Source organism: Lactuca saligna, chromosome 9, assembly GCF_052625555.1.
Source record: "Lactuca saligna cultivar CGN05327 chromosome 9, ASM5262555v1, whole genome shotgun sequence".
Taxonomy (NCBI): domain Eukaryota; kingdom Viridiplantae; phylum Streptophyta; class Magnoliopsida; order Asterales; family Asteraceae; genus Lactuca; species Lactuca saligna.
The window spans coordinates 188,187,065-188,197,794 of record NC_136425.1 but is presented as its reverse complement, the minus strand read 5'-3'; the positions used below and the strand labels follow the sequence as shown (position 1 = coordinate 188,197,794).

General features: G+C 39.6%; 1 non-coding gene across 1 annotated transcript; it reads right to left on the bottom strand.

Moving 5' to 3' along the window:
• Positions 1-2,294: 2,294 nt before the first annotated feature.
• LOC145019137 (small nucleolar RNA R71) lies at positions 2,295-2,401 on the bottom strand. Its single transcript, XR_013667455.1, has one exon. It is a non-coding gene; the product is annotated as a small nucleolar RNA R71 (small nucleolar RNA).
• Between the last annotated feature and the right edge of the window lie 8,329 nt (positions 2,402-10,730).

Genomic DNA, 10,730 nt, shown 5'->3' with positions numbered 1-10,730 from the left:
GCATTGATATGTGCATATTTAGTTTGTATTAAGTATAGATTTTTATTCATTTATTAGCTAAATTATTGCATTTCATGGACAAAAGGTACTTAAAAGTGTTTGAATTGTATTTTCAGTCCAAAAATGAAGCTCGGAAGCAAAAGGAAGCAGGAGAAGCGGTTAGGAGCTCGGGAATTGGATAAAGAAGAAAAACACCAAAAATAGCACCTACTCGGCGAGTCCAAGTGAAGATAATGACTCGGGAACCCAGATGCTTATCGTATACGGAGATTGTGAGACGGACTCGACGAGTCGCCACCTGACTCGACGAGTCGATACGCAAATATATAGATAACTTCTCAGATCAAGGAAAAAAACTTCTGGGACAATTCTGGAGTAATTAGCTGCGATTCAGAGGCCAGAGAAACCCTAGAAGACAAAGATAGAAGCTACAATTCAATCCCGAAGGAGATTTGAGGAAAGTTTCATCATTATACTTAATCTTTTGTTTTCCACTATGGTTAGACAATTAGAATTCGTTTTTATACTGTTATTTACTTCAATCATGAGCTAAAACTCTTAACTTCTGTTTGGGGATACAAAATTGAGACTATGGTTTGATTATTGGTAGGATTAATTCAATGTTGGTGATTTATTTGTTATTTTAGCTTGCTAAAGAACCTTGTGTGTGAATGATAATTAATTTACTGTTAATAGGAAGGTAATTAAATAGCATGAACATCATTTGATTATCAACCTCATATACCTTGTGACTACTTTGTTATATGTCTAGGACTAATGAACATGAAACTAGAATTAATAAGAAAATTAAGTAAATTCATGTGCAAGCTTGTGTGATAACCATCAACAAGAAGTTAATTAAAAACCAAATTGATTAACTATTGTGAGTCTAAAGTAATCCGAATAATTAATCTAGTGAACTAAATTGAATTAGACAACTGATCACTGTTTAAGTTAGTTTATTTACTAAGGACTAGTGTAGTGAATGCGAACCTAGTCACTTGAATCGGTAACCAACAAAAGAATTAATCCATTGCAATATTACCTTGAAATCAACCATAGGATCAATTGAGTTGAACTAAACAGAAGTTCCTTCGTATTATTGAATCTAGTTAATTCTTTGTTTTTCTATTTTTTAGATTAAGTAATAGTTAGTAAGTTTCTAGTCTTGTAAAACTAGAGAAAACCCTCTACTTATTAATTAATTTAGATAGAATTAGTTTTTATTTTTAATTTGCTGTTCCGTGTGTTCGATACCCTATTTGCTTGAACTATTCCACAATTGATAGGTACATTGCCTTTGTGTGTTTATTTTACAACTAAAAGTAGGATTAAAACTAAGTGAGTTTACGCACATCAAGTTTTTGGCGCCGTTGCCGGTGAACGGTTCTAAAACTAGCATTAAATTCTAATTCAGTCGATCCTTTGTGTGAGATTTTGCTTACATAAAGTTAATTACTGTTTAATTTAGTAGGTAGTATATATATAAAAAAAACCTGATTTACCTTGGACTCGCCGAGTGCATTCGCGCTGACTCGACGAGTACTACGCTGAATCAACTTTAATTTAATTTAATTTTTTTGTTCTTTTTACGTGTTTTCTGTTTTGTTTGCAGTTGTTTCATGACCCGAGGATCTGATACACCTCTGGTCCCCCCTCTTGAAGATCCGGAAACCGCACTAAGAAGGAGCAAAGGAAAAACCGTTGGAGAATCCGCTTATTCAAAGAACTCACCACTCAAAAACTTCAAGTTTGTTTTCAGCAAGAAAAGGAGCAACAAACCAGGAGCATCCAGTGCCTCGTTGACAGTCGAAGATCTAATTCAAAAAGACACCGAGTACGAGACCGAGGAAGAAGACGAACCCACATACGAGCACGGATCCGAGTTTGAAGACGATTTAGCTACCGCTATGGCTAATATCGATGAAAACCCCATGGGGGAATGGAAGAAGAGGATGCGTGATGACACCGGCCCGGGACTTGTGCAACCCGCAATTCCCGCAACTGTTACTTTCGAGCTAAAGGGCCATATTCTCGCTCAACTCAAGGAGATTCCTTTTTATGGGAAAGATCATGAAGACGCCTACAAGCACTTGGATGAAGTAAATGATGTGGCTGACTACTTCAATGTACCAAATGTGCCTCGTGAGACCCAGCTACTTCGCATGCTCCGAGTCACGTTTAAAGGTGCTGTGAAGGATTGGCTTAAGTCCCTTCCTCCCGGATCGGTCACCACATGGGCCAATATGAAAGAGGAATTCATAGACCACTTTTGCCCGCCTTCCAAGATAGCTAATTTGAAGAAAGCCATCGCCAACTTCGAGCAACAACCCGGTGAATCTCTTTATGAAGCTTGGGAAAGATACAAGGGTTTGCTTAGAAATTTCCCACACCATGATCTCAATAGCTAACAAGAGGTCTCCATTTTTTATGATGGAGTCAATGTCACCACAAGGCAATTGCTCGATTCACAAGGCCCGCTTACCAGAAAGCCGCCTCCGGAAATCAAGGAGTTAATTGAGGAATTCTCTAAGCACTCTAGAGAATACCACAATCCGAGAAATGAAGTAAGTCAGGGAGCGGTGAACTCGGTGAATGATAGCATGGCGGCGGTAATAGCTAAGCTCGATAGTCTAGATAGAAGGATGACAAAAATGGATCAAACAATCCATGCTATTCGAGTTGGATGTGAGAATTGTAGAGGACCCCACCTCACCAAGGATTGTGATCTAGACGAAAATGGAAATAAGAAGGCTCAAGTGTTTTACTCTAGTGGCGATAGATACGACGAAGATTGGAGGAAACCGAAGAAGGAATGGCTCCCATACGAAGAATATAAATAGGCTAAGGAGGAGAAATACAATCAGAAGGAGAGGGGATTCTATCAAAAGGAAGAGCCGGTGATGGAAAAGAAAGCCAAATTAGAAGAAATGCTTACTAGATTCATAATCGCGTCCGAAAAAAGACACAATGATCACGATGTAGCAATGCAAGAGACTAGAAATATGTTAAGGAATCAACAGGCATCCATTCTCAACATTGAGAAACAGCTGGGACAGCTTGCACATCAAGTGAATGAAAGAAGACCGGGCTAACTTCCAAGTAACACCGAGAATAATCCAAGAATGGAAAATGTGAGTATGGTAACTTCCTGCTGTGAAAAAAATTTCACACAGGCACAGAGGGTCCCTAATAGCAAGACAGAGAAGACAGAAGAGTCGGTTCCAGCTAAACCCGACCTGACTCGCCGAGTCCCTCAAATGGACTCGACGAGTCCATGCGTACAAGATAGAACTGCCATCCACTTAAAGCTATACAATCCCCCTCTGCCATTCCCAATCAAATCCATGCCTGTGGAAAAAGCGGAAGCTTATAAAGCCTTTATGAAGCATGTTAAAGACCTCCAAGTCAATGTGCCATTTGTAGAGACGATGCTTACAACACCAAAGTATTTCAACTTACTAAAAGGTCTCTTTGCTGCTAGGAAAGACTTGGCTAAAGTCACAGAAATAATGTTGAGTGAGTTACCCGAAAAGAAGGGCGACCCGGGAAGTATCATAATTCCGTGTCAATTTGGAAACACATTTGTCACTCAAGCGTTGACCGATTCCGGTGTAAGCATCAACCTGATGCGTCTTTCTTTGTTCAAGAAACTGAACTTACCAGAGCCAAGAACGGTAAACATAAAGATCCATTTGGCTGACAAGACGACAATTCATCCAACAGGAGTTCGCGAGGATCTTCTCATTAAAGTTGAAAAGTTCATCTTTCCAGTAGACTTTGTGGTGCTAGATATGGAAGAAGACCCCGAAGTTCCAATTATTTTGGGGAGGCCATTTTTAAACACCGCGTGTGCTTTAATTGATGTATGTGAGTCTACACTTACATTAAGGGTAGGAGACGAGTCAGCAGTATTCAAAGCTATACCAGAAGTCAAGCAAGAAGTGAAAGGGAGAGAAGAGATCTCATTTATCGATTTAGATGATGAGATACTACAAAAAGAACTTGAACTTTTGCAAAAAGAAGACCCAAGCACGTTGTTGAAGATTATTATGTTGCGTCTTGGGCCCTTATGTTTTACAGCCGGATTGGGCTTGTCAATCCGTGTTTATCTAGAATAGCCTTCTTTTTCTTAGGAAAACTGTTAGGGTTGTATTATATGCATGCATGTATGCGTATAGGGTCGGTCGTCACTCTTATTGATTGTTTGTAAACCCTAAAATCCTCTACAATTGATGTTCTTTATCGAGCTCTTCTGAGGATTGTTTATCAAATCATTCGACACCTTTTGATCCATTTACTTGTTCTTAATTGATTATCTAGTTGTTTCTCTACCTGTTTCATAGATCTAATCGATCTTCGAGTTTTTTTTAAACTCATCAATTGGTATCAGAGCAGGAGGCTGTGTAATCGATACACTTCTTTTCTGTGAAAAAGCTTCGATTAGGGTTATTCCGCATTCATTAATATTTATTGAGCCGTCATCTCATAATTGACGTATCTCAATATTTATTGTTTTTGCCCTAATTTGATATATTACAAGTCTGATCTTTGAACAGGTTATTCGATCAATTATGGACGAGTCGCAATCCAATCCCATCAATATTTCAAACAGCATTGGATCAACAACGAAGATTCCCATCCTGTACACCCATGATTATGAAGTCTGGGCGAATCACTTTGAAGATTATGTCATAGGATCTGAGGATAATGGATACCTCATTTGGGAAGAAATTATCTCTGGACCGTTTTCTCATTCAGCAACTTCAAGGATTATTAAAACTCAAAAGGAGTATAATGATCTTCTGAAAGATGTTAAAGATGTAGCGCAAGACGAAAAAGTTAAATTTCAGTGCAATATCAAAGCGCTAAGATTGATTAGATTTGGCCTTCAATCCGATACTTTTAGGCTGGTAAGTTCATGCACAACTGCAAAAGAAATATGGGACATGCTACGTGAATTGTACTCTACAGATGAAGATCTTGAACACTCCATTCAAACCTTACTCTTGTCTGAGTTTGGTGAGTTCAAGCAAGGAGCAGAAGAAACGGTGACTCAAACGTTCGATCGCTTCAATCATCTTATTAGCAGGATGATCAAACATGACATTGAAAGGAAGCTTATTGAACAGAAGGTTACGTTTTTGAACGGACTCAGGTCTGAGTGGAGAGCAATCGTGTCCACAGTCAAAGCACATGAGCAATTCAAATCCTATTCTTTGGCGAAACTGGTGGGCATCCTAAAATCTCAAGAAAAGATCGTACTGCAGGAGAAAACCGTGGTTTCAAGTCTAGGTTCGTTGGTCCTCCTGTCGAAAAGCAAAGCTGTGATAGAGGACGAAGATCTCAACTTGGATGATTATGATCTCACGTCTGAAGACTACGCTATGATGGTGTCAAACCCTAAGAGATTCATCAAGAAGAGATTCCCCACCAACAGGAACCGAAACTGGCAAGGAAGCTATAGCGCTGAAAAGGTCAAAGATGAACCGAAAGCTGAAGAATCAAAGAAGGAACCGAAGGCAGAAGGAGATTCTGGAGTAAGCTGCTATTATTGTGGAGGAAAGAACCATTATGCAAAAGATTGCATCCTCAAAAAGATGGTAGAAAAGGATGAAGAAAATGATGAAGAAGCTGTGTTGATGAAAAAGCTCGATGAGTTAAGGAAGAAGAAATCTGCTGCTAACCCTTCCATGAATGCTTTAATTGTGCAGGGCTCAGTAGCTGATGATGAGTTCGGTGGCATGGAGGTCTGGTCAACCGACTTCGAAGATGATGAAGTAAGGAAGCCTTCGCATGGAAAGGTTTATGTAGCAAAAGAAGAAAGCAGTGGAGGAAGATGCTTGATGGTGTCCGATGTTTCTCAGATGAGGGGATACAACACTATTGGTGGAAATGATGACAAGGAACAGCAGAATCTGTGCTTTACTGCCAAACCACTCAGCGTACAGTTCAGCGAACTTGATGAACTGATCAAGAAGGTACAATCAGTTTTTGTCTCATTTAAAGTCCCACTCTGCTCTTATGAAAAGGAATTAAAAAGTGTTAATTCGAGAATCTCTCATCTAGATAGTAGTTTAACTCAAACTCGGGTCACCAATTCTAACCTAACTGATCAATTAAGCAGGGTGTCTTCGAAGAGTGAGGAACGGCGGATGTGGATCGAACTGAAGGAGTCGGAGTTAATCAAAATAAAAGATGAAAACATTTATTTGCAAAGAGACAATTTAAAGCTTTTGAAACAGCGAAATGTTTTTTGTCTAATTGCCAAACGTCTTTATTCTAATATTACTCAGCTTCATTTGAATTCTGAAATAGGGCAAAAGATACATCGCATGATTTTACCCTTTCTTGAGTTTAAGGAAGATGAAATTGATGCAGATGCATATAATTGTGAGAGTATTATTTCGTCTGAGGATGTTAATCCAACATATTTATTTGGACTGGACAAAATAGAATCTTTCATAAAATCCAAGGACCACAAAAACATGCTCAAAAATCATTTGGATCAAAATGATAAACTGAAGCTAAGAACCGAAACCATACAAAAATTTGACTCACTGAATGTCAATCTAAGCTCAGAAAATAAGATTGATGTTGAAAATGCATCTGAGCTTAATGAAGACGATAATATGAGTGAAATTTCTGTAGAGGACACAGTTGATTGTTCAGAATTTATCAAGAATGAATCTGAGAACCACAAAAATCTTATTTCAGAAAATTCTGTGGAGTTCGCTCGGTTGTCCCAACAAAAGTCCCCGACTCTTGTAGAGAAGGCAGTTGTATACCAAAAAGTTAGAACCAGTCCGAATCAGGTGTACAAAGTCACAGGTGTAACCGAACATCAGACTGCTGAACTAACAGCTATTGTGAACGAAGACAATGCTGATGGCTGTGACGAGTTCTTCTGGTCAGCTCCCATTGACAATGCTGATGAAACAGTAGGTCTGTCTGAAAGGACTTCATGGAAAAGCAAAGGCATATACATACCAGAACCTTTAAATAAACCTGATGGCTTCAATGTGGCAAGTACCAGTGGAACTAAAGATGTCACTCAAGAGAAAGAAATTCCTGCAAAAGAAGTCACATCTCCAAGTGAAACAACATCGGTTCAGAGTGGATCAGCCAATGAAAATCAAAAACATAAAGCTAACATCCATCATCAACCAAAGAAGATGACAAGTCAAAAATGGGAAAGGAATCAGAGATACAGGAAAAATCTCTCAGAAAGAAAACAATTTTGGCAATCGCAAAATGCCTATTTCTCACATCAAGACAGGAATTTGAAACCAGCGAAAAATCCTGTTGGATCGACGGAAGGTAATAACAACCGAAAGCAGAAGTTCGGTTCAGAACAAAACAACAACCGAAAGCAGAGTCTTGGTTCTGAGCGAAACAATAACCGAAAGCAGAGTCTCGGTTCTGAGCAAAACAACAACCGAACGCATAGATTCGGTTCAGAAAATGATATCAACCGAAAGCACAGGTTCGGTTCGGAGAGCAAAAGAGACCAAAAGTCTAGGTTTGGTTCCACTGATAATCAAAACCAAAAGAGTCACCTAGAATATCAAATCAAGAAATCATCTGAGTCTAAATTCTCTCATTCTAATTCTCATTCTTCTTCTCAATCTCATTCTAATTCTTCCAATCATTCCTCCTCTTAATCTCATTCTAATTCTTCCAATCATTCCTCTTCTCAATCTCATTCTAATTCTCCAACTGACCTGAAAGGAAAATCTGAGGTTTCGTCAGTTAAATCAGAGATTAAACCAAAACCTCTAGATCCCACAAAGATTAAGGTTTACACCATCAAAAAGAAAAATGAAACAACTTCGATAAAAAGAACATTTTTTGTTGATATCTCTTTTTCTGCTCCTGTTTCTGTGAAAGGCTCACGAGGACCCAAGAAAATTTGGGTTCCTAAATCTGTTTAATTTGTGCAGGTTATCAGTGACGAGCAGTTTGACGAAGAATGGTACATTGATAATGGCTGCTCGCATCACATGACAGGAAGGAAAGAAGAGCTAAGGGAATTCAGATCTCTTTCAAATGGTGGAAACGTCAAATTTGGGAACAACTCCTTCGGCACCATCAAAGGCTACGGGATGATTACAAACGGTGATTTCTCAATCAGGAAAGTTGCATATGTAGAGGGACTACAACACAACCTCATCAGTGTATCTCAGCTTGTTGGAGGTACTGGTCTCAAGGTCTCTTTCGATGATGAAGGTTCGGAAATTATTGAGAAGAAGACGAACAAAGTTATTCTCAAATCAGAGTGCAAAGGTGAAATGTTTCCCCTAAATCTCAAACCAATTAAAGGAAACCCAGCCATCTGCCTGTTATCCAAAGCACAATCTGACGAAAGCTAGCTATGGCACCGAAGACTATCTCATCTCAACTTTAAAGATATCAACAAACTTGTAACTGGAGGTCACGTTAGAGGTCTTCCATTGCTCAAGTATGATAGAGATCATCTATGTGCCACATGTGAAATGGGGAAGCAGAGTCGTCAAAGTCATCCATCTATAATTAACACTAAAGTTGTTGAACCACTAGAATTACTTCATATTGATTTATGTGGTCCATCTTCTATAGAAAGCATTGGTGGTAGCAAGTATATTCTTGTTATTGTTGATGACTTTTCACGTTTTACATGGGTGTTCTTTCTGAAGCTTAAATCTGAAGCGACTCACAAGCTAAAAGTGTTCATCAAGCAGATTGAAGTACAGCTGAAGAAGGTCGTTCGTAATATCCGAAGCGACAATGGGTTGGAGTTCAAAAATAAAGAATTTGAAGAATTCCTGGAAGAAAAGGGAATCAGTCACAACTTCTCAGCTCCTTACACACCTCAACAGAACGGGATTGTCGAAAGGCGAAACCGATCCTTATGTGAAGCTACCCGAACATTGCTAAGTTTTGCTTCCTTACCTTTATATTTTTGGGCTGATGCTATTTCTGCTGCTTGTTTTACACAGAACAGGTCTTATCTTAACAAGCGCTTCACTCTCACTCCTTATGAGATCATCAACAACAGGAAGCCGAATGTGAAGTTTTTCCATATGTTTGGTTCCAGGTGTTTCATTTTCAATTCCAAAGAACACCGCAACAAGTTTGATGTCAAAGTCGACGAAGGGATATTTCTGGGTTATTCTTTTACTTCCAAAGCGTACAGGGTGTTAAACAAGCGTTCAAGGAAAATAGAAGAAACTTACTACGTGACTTTTGATGATATCTATGTTAAAAAGCTAAAGGCTAACATAGACACAGCTGGAGAAATCTTTCCTCAAACTGGCCAAGTCACAGCCTCGATCGCTAATCTATTCGAGAAATTCATGGAGCTCTTTGATGAAACAGAGAAGGCCACTCTTTCTGAGGCCAGTGCAGCAGATAACAGGGTAGATCACTTGAAGCAACTTATTGACGATGCTGCAAGAAGAATGAATGAAGAAGAATCAGGTTCACAAGACCCACCCCAACACAATGCATCAGTCAAGGGGGAGCGTTCACCATCAGTCGAGGGGGAGTGTCCACAATCAATCGAGGGGGAGGATCCACCTTCGTCCCAACCAAGTTTAGAAGTTGAGGGGGAGCCAAGGTCTCAAACCGAAAGTGCTTCACCAACCGAAAGTGCTTCTCCAACCGAAAGTGCCTCACCAACCGAACGTGTGTCACCATCTGAAAGGGCCTCACCAACCGAAGGTACATCAACGCCCGAATGCTCAACACCTCAAGAAACCACCATAGCTCAAGATTCACAAGAAATTCCTGTAAGATCATATGCCAAGGAGGAGCATGTTGATATGTCATACGACTTCGACAGTCTGTCCGAACCAGAAGAAATGATAAATGCTGAATTAGATCCATCTGTTGATCCAAACTTCCCTCCTCTCACCAAATGGATCAGAGATCATCCTGTCACTCAAGTTGTTGGTAATATCTCAGAAACAGTTCTGACTCGATCACAACTCAAGGCAAAACAAGCATCCTTGTTCTCAAAAGTCGAATTCTGCATGTTTAACTCATTCGTATCAAAAGTTGAACCAAAGACAGTTAATACTGCTCTTGATCACTCCGATTGGGTTCAAGCTATGCAAGACGAACTGAATGAATTTGAAAGGAACAAAGTCTGGCGTCTTATTCCAACTCCTCCAGGTGCCTAGGTTGTTGGTCTAAAATGGGTCTTTAGGAACAAACTCGACAAGGAAGGGAACGTTATAAGAAACAAAGCACGTCTGGTCGTAAAAGGATACTGTCAGGAGGAAGGCATTGACTATGAAGAGACTTTCGCTCCTTTAGCTAGGCTGGAGTCAGTGAGAATATTTCTTGCCTACGATGCTCACAAAAACTTTGAGGTCTTTCAAATGGACGTCAAGTGTGCATTTCTCAATGGCGATCTCGAAGAACCTGTGTATGTGGAGCAACCTCCTGGATTCGTGAATGAAAAGTATCCCAATCATTGTTACATTTTGGATAAAGCCGTGTATGGTCTGAAACAAGCACCGAGAGCTTGGTATGAAACGCTGATTAAATTTTTATAGATGTCCAAATTCAAACAAGGATCGGTTGACCCAACCTTCTTTCGCAAAAAGGAAGGTAACCACCTTATGATCGTTCAAATTTATGTCGATGATATCATCTTTGGCTCCACGAATCCTAGCCTAACAGCTGAATTCAGGAAGCTGATGGAGACTAAATTTGAAATGAGCTCGATGGGTCCCATTAACTTT